Source organism: Sminthopsis crassicaudata, chromosome 4, assembly GCF_048593235.1.
Source record: "Sminthopsis crassicaudata isolate SCR6 chromosome 4, ASM4859323v1, whole genome shotgun sequence".
Taxonomy (NCBI): Eukaryota; Metazoa; Chordata; class Mammalia; order Dasyuromorphia; family Dasyuridae; genus Sminthopsis; species Sminthopsis crassicaudata.
The window spans coordinates 229,008,069-229,014,334 of record NC_133620.1 but is presented as its reverse complement, the minus strand read 5'-3'; the positions used below and the strand labels follow the sequence as shown (position 1 = coordinate 229,014,334).

General features: G+C 36.3%; 1 pseudogene; it reads left to right on the top strand.

Annotated features, from left to right (window-relative positions):
* Positions 1 to 1,420: 1,420 nt before the first annotated feature.
* LOC141540710 (AP-3 complex subunit sigma-2 pseudogene) lies at positions 1,421 to 1,947 on the top strand (annotated as a pseudogene).
* Positions 1,948 to 6,266: the final 4,319 nt, after the last annotated feature.

Sequence of the window (6,266 nt, the reverse complement as noted above, 5' to 3'; positions counted from 1 at the left end):
ATCACTCTGCAACAATCATCACCCAGTTTCTCTGCTTACTCCAGCCCTGCTGATCATCACTAGGACTGCAACAATCATCACCCAGTTTCTCTGCTTACTCCAGACTTGCTGATCATCACTGGGAAAAATAAAGTATATTTCACCCACTAGAGAATATGGTACAAAATTGCAACTAGGCTCTTACTGCTACCTAACATTCCTTTTACTCAACTCAACAACTCCCTACTTTATCCTGCACAGTAATCGTTTCAAATTTTCTTGTATCTTCTCATCCCAAAAGCAGCCCACTCATCACACTTAGAACAGATGACTTAGCTTCGTACTTTTCTGAGAATATTGAGACTTTCTTATATAATTCTCCTTAACAGCTTTGTTTCATCCTTAGAAAGTTTTGGCATCATCAACCTGATCACTCTTTTCTTTTGTTCACAGAATAGCTATTCTCTACTCCTCACAAGACAAATCTTGCATCCTTCATCCCATTTTCTCCAAGAATTTAGTCTCATATTTACTTTCTTTCTTTCAGGCACCCTTAATCTCACTTTCCATGCTGACTCTTTTATATCTGCATACAAATATAGTTTCTCTCATACAAATACTATCCCATCTTTCTATATTTCTTCACAGCTACACTTTTACTTCATGTCTTCTCTTCCTATTCAATCATTTCAGTTGTGTTCAACTCTTTGTGAATCCTTTTGGTGTTGTTGTTGTTGTTTTGCAAAGATAATGGAGCAAATTGTTATTTCTGCAGCTCATTTTACAAATGTGGAAACTAAGGCAAACTGAGTCACAAAACTAGTAAGTCTCTGAGGCCAGAATTGAACTCAGGAGTTCAAGTCTTCCAGATGCCAGGCCTAACAGTCTCTCTGCGGCTCAATTTAGCTGCCCTTATTCTTTTCTTAATTGTGACTTCCATAAAAATTATTCTAATTCTGTTCTCTCAAAGGTCATTAAAATGTAATTGTTGACTCTAATGGCCTCTCTTCAATTCAAATCTTCATTGGCCTTTCTGCAGTTCTATGCAATAATCAATCCCAACTATTGAATAGTTCTTTTTGAATATGACATTATAGTTATCACATAAAGTCATAGAACTGTATATAAATTCCTTAGCAAGTTCCATGGAAACTCAAATATGATTCACCTAAATATTTACATAGAAAAAAACCAAGTGGATGAAGAATGCATGTTGACAACATAATAAGGAAGCTCATTCAGTTAATCCATCTATCCATTCATCTATTAATACATATTTATTAAGTGGCTACTATGTGTCAGATATTATGCTAAGTGCTGGATATACAAAAAAGAAGCTCACAATTTAATGAGGAGACAAATCTGTATAAACAAGGTATATAAATTGGAAGTAATTTAGAGAGCAATTAGGGAATCAGAGGCAGTATTGAGTCCCCCAAAAATGATCCAGGTGATTCTGGTGTTTAATAGCCATGGGAAGCCATGGTTGATCTGCTTCTATCAGCACTTCCCAAAAGAGATTAAACAGAAAATTGTCAAGACTTTCCATCTTTTCCTCAAGTAGGATAACATCTGTAACTTCTCAGAGTGAGAGAGTTTGGTGATTCTGACTGCAATAATTTACCAGTACTGTACAACTTTGTATTTTGTGTTTTGTATAGATTCTTTGAAAAGTAAATTAGGGATCTTGGACCTAATTTTTTTTTGTGGAGACATTGAAAATGTCTGTGAGTAAGATTTGATCTTCCACATGGATAAGGTTCATTACATCCTGCAAGAAGTGATGGGTGGTATGGTGCTGGAACAAACATGAATGAAATTGTGACTCAGAAGCTCAAAACAAATTGGAGAAATCAGCTTGGCCTTTCAATAGCCTTTGCTCAGGTTGTGTCTGCAAGGGATCTCTTTGAGATTCCTTGGAACACCAATTTTGAAGATATCAACATCAAAGTTCCTAACCTGGTCTGAGGACTGAAGGAGCATCAGAGAGATCAAGAAGAACCAGAATCTCTTTGAAAACCCAAGGCCAGGTTAATCACTGCTCTGAGCACAATTTGAGCCTTAGTAGCATTAAGACCTAAAGCCTGTTCTCTTCTTATTTGGATAGACTCATGAATATGGGATTAGGGAAAAGTTAGTGTTGTTTTTTCACAATCTCCATGCATTTGTCCAACATGAATTTCTTCATTGCCTGCATATATAACATTCATGTAGGGGATGCATATCCCATGGAAGCAAATTAGCTTATATTTTCAAATCTCCTGCCCCATTTTCTTCTGCATGCTCAATCTCCCCGAGAGTGGTGGTTGTCTTGAATTAAACCCCAGACAGATATCTGGAGGGTTATTTTTCTAAGTACCACAAAATTTTTGTGTTTTATTATACCTTTCTCCCAGGTGCTTTTTAGAAAGAATCAGGTTCAGGAAAACTGGCTTTTCTCTAAAGTCTATCAGAAAATAACAGGGGTGGGGACTAATTTTCATAGGAATCTAAAGCACCTGCTGGCTGGATTAGGTGACTGTAACCAATATTCTTCTGTCTACCATGACCTTTAATAGCAAATAAGATTTCTTTCTCCAAAAAATACCTTTTTATCTGGCAAGAATTCAAGATCTATTTCCTTTGATTTATGAAAAGTTCAGTCAGAAAAATGACAACAGCTGCTTGTTCACTGTTTTTCCACAGATTGACACTGGATCTACAACCATCCAAATTCTCAACAAATAATAAATCTAATAAGCTCCCAATCCAAGGAATGGCCCTGCCAGAAGGAGTACTTTTGAATCTGGGAAACTTACTTTTGTAGTAATTAATGTGAGATATTTGTATTATTTTAGGTTTATCATTTTATTGTAATAGTTTGTGAAGAGTCTTATCTTGGCTTACCTTTTGGGAATTAAGTTCAGGGTTAAATGAATGCTGCTTCTATCTGTTCTATGTAATAAACCACTGCAGTTTTCATATAAAAGACTAGGACAGAAATCAGGTAGGAGCAAAGGAGCTGTGTTGGGGGAGGGGGGGAAATCAGGGAAGGAAGTGGAGATGTTCAAGGCCCATAGTGAGGAATGTCACCTGAATCTCAGGTTGAGGATAGTATGTTAATGAGTTTAAAGAGGCTCTTCTGGAGTTCCAGAACAGAGTGTGACCTTTTACTCTCTAGTAATAAATAATCCTCAATGTTCCATTCTTGCATATGGTTTTTATAGTAAATTAATAGCTAAATTGCTTATAATAATATTCAAATTCCTCTCTTCCCCACCTGCCTTTCTACTAGACCTGACCAGAGGCTGTAAAACAGCACACTGTGTTATGGGTATTGTCAAATATTTTCTTTACTCATAATAATAAATCTCAACCTAAGTGTACAAAACCTCTGTTTTGTACAAAATTGTCCCCTCTAGGAGAGGGTGTGGAGAAATGAGCTGTCATTGAGTTTTTTAAGCTTCCTGAAAAGATAGGTTTACTTGACTTATAGGAATATTATTGAAGAATATTTTTGTCCATATTTGAATAGCAAGACTCAGAACTCTTGGTGTTTTCACCCTTACACAATTTTCTTTGAAAGAAAATCACTGTCATTTTACATTGACTTTCCTCAACTGTTCCCCAGAGCACTTCCTAGTAATAAATAGATGATTGTGCAAAACAGATTAACATGGATACACACACACACACACACACACACACACACACACACACACATACACACACATACACATATAATTGGAAAAGATTTCCTGCAACAGATGAAATTTTAGTTGGACCTTGAAGGAAATCAGACAAGTCAGTAAGTAGAATTGAGGAGAGCGAGAATTCCAGGTATGGAAAATAGCCAGAGAAAATGCCCAGAACCTAGAAACAGAGTGTCTTATTTGTAGAACAGCAAAGAGATTATTATCACAGAACCAAAGAGCATCTTGTGGGAAGTAAGGTATAAGAAGACTGGAAAATTAAGAAGTGGTTAGCTGAGCCTTTGAATGTTAAACAAAAAATTCTATATTTGATCTTGAAGGCAATGGGGATCCAGTAGAGTTTCTGGAATGTGGGAAGGGGTGACATGGTTGGACTTGTGCTTTAGAAAAATCATTTTGGTGTCTGAACAAAGAATGGACTGGAATGGGGAAAGACTTAAGACAAACAAAGCATCATTTAGACAAGAACTATTAATAGATAATAGGCCCAGAATTTAATAAGAGAAATAGCAGAGAATAAAAAATACATTTGGGGAATTGTGCAGTACTTGCAGTGATTCTGAGAAACTTCCCAACATTGAAATCCATTTTAACATCAGTAATGTCCTGGTGGAGAAGTAACATGGTAGTGGAAATGATGGTTCTCTGCCTCTTATACTTATGAGTTACATGATTCATGGCCAAGTCACTTAAATCTCAAGAAATATATACTCCTTTGATATTTAAAACCTTTCAAGTTCATCTCCAGGCTACATCTTCAACTTTTTTGCATGTATTCCCTCTGTATTATGGCCAATTTGCTATTCCCTGTATGTGACATGCAATCTCCTGTCTCTCTTCCTTTGTAGACTAAGAGGAACCAAGACACAGAGAAAAAGAAGCTTGGGTTCAACTCCTGCCTCTGTTACTACTTAAGTGACTCTGGAAAAGTCACTTCATGTCCCCAGACCTAAATTTCATATTTGTTTAAAAAAAAAAAGGGGGGGGGGAGGCTTGAACCAAATGGCTATTAAAGTCTCTCTTTGATCTATAGATAAACATGTGTCTAGAATGCATACCTTACTTAATTCTTTGAATCCCACTGTTCTTAGAATCTCTAGTTTCTTTCAAAGCTCAGCTCAAATGTCATTTCCCATATGAAGCTTTTCTCAGTCCCCTCCAATTGTTAGGGCTTACCCCCTTCCCCATTAATATTAATTGGTATTTACCTAATTTATATTTTATATTTACTTCTCTATATAGACATTCTCACCAGTATAATATAAATTCCTTAAGGGCAAGAATGTTTTTCTGCTTTATCTTTGCATCCCCCCTACCTGACACAGTATCCAGTATAGAAAAGATACTCAATAAATGCTTATAGAATCAATGAATAAATGTAAAAGTTGGAAGAAAGGAAAGAAATAAGTATTCATATAGGGTCTAATATGTTCCAGGAACTATGATAAGTACTTTTGTAAATATTATTTTGTCAAATAAGATAATCATTGTAGAAGATGGGATTTTAGTTGGAGATTTAAAAAGTCAGTGGGATTAGGAAACAATGTAGAAGAGAAAGAAAATTCTTGACATGGGGGGAAGCCAGATAAATTGCCTAGAGCTAATAGAAGGAGTCTCTTGTTCATGTAACAGCCAAAAAGGTCAGTGCAAGCATTGATTTGAAGAATACATGTGGAGGAATAAGGTATATGAAGACTGGAAAGGCAAAGGGGACTAGGCTTAGAAAAGCTTTGAATGTCAAAGAGAGTATTTTGTATTTTCTCTGTAGAAGCAATAGAAATCGATTGGAACTTATTGAGTAAGGAGGTGACATGATCAGATTTGTGTTTTAGGAACATTACTTTAATGGCTGAATGGAGAATGAATGGGAATAGGGAAAAACTTGAGGCAGGAAGACCCTCCATCAGGCTATTGCAATAATCCAGGCATGAGATAATGAGGGACTGAACTAGAATATGATGACAGTGTTAGAGAAGAGAAGAAAGAACATTCAAGAGATGTTGCAAAAGTGAAATCAATAGACTTGTCAGATATAGGGAGGAATCAAAAATTACTTTTGGGTTGCGAGTCTGAAGTACTAAGAGGATGATGTTGCCCTATACCAAAATAGAGAAAGTAAGGGAGGGGAAAGATGATGAGTCCTGTTTTTGGATATATTGGGTTTAGGATGTCTACTGTACTTGCAGTTTGAGATGTCTGAAAGGGAGTTGGAAATCTTGATTGGGAAAAATGGGGACTAAACATATAAACTATAGAATCGCCAACATAAGAATGGTAATTAAATCCATGGCAGCTGATAAAATCACCAAGGGAAGTTATAGTTCATGCTTTAGGTTTTGAAGAGGACCAATGACATTGTTTGCGTGATGTCTTTACTCTCTCAAGTAAATTTAATTGAGGCAGAATTACACACAGGCATCATTCTCTTCCAGAGTCATCTAAATCCAGTTGTAAGATAAAAGTTAGGACAATTGGCAATGGCCTAAGATGCAATGGATGACCTTGGCATCTTTAATATTTGACCAAGCTCTAAGCATACCACAGCACTTGCTTCAGCCACTTTCCTGGACATTGGAATAAATTATTCTCATCTGC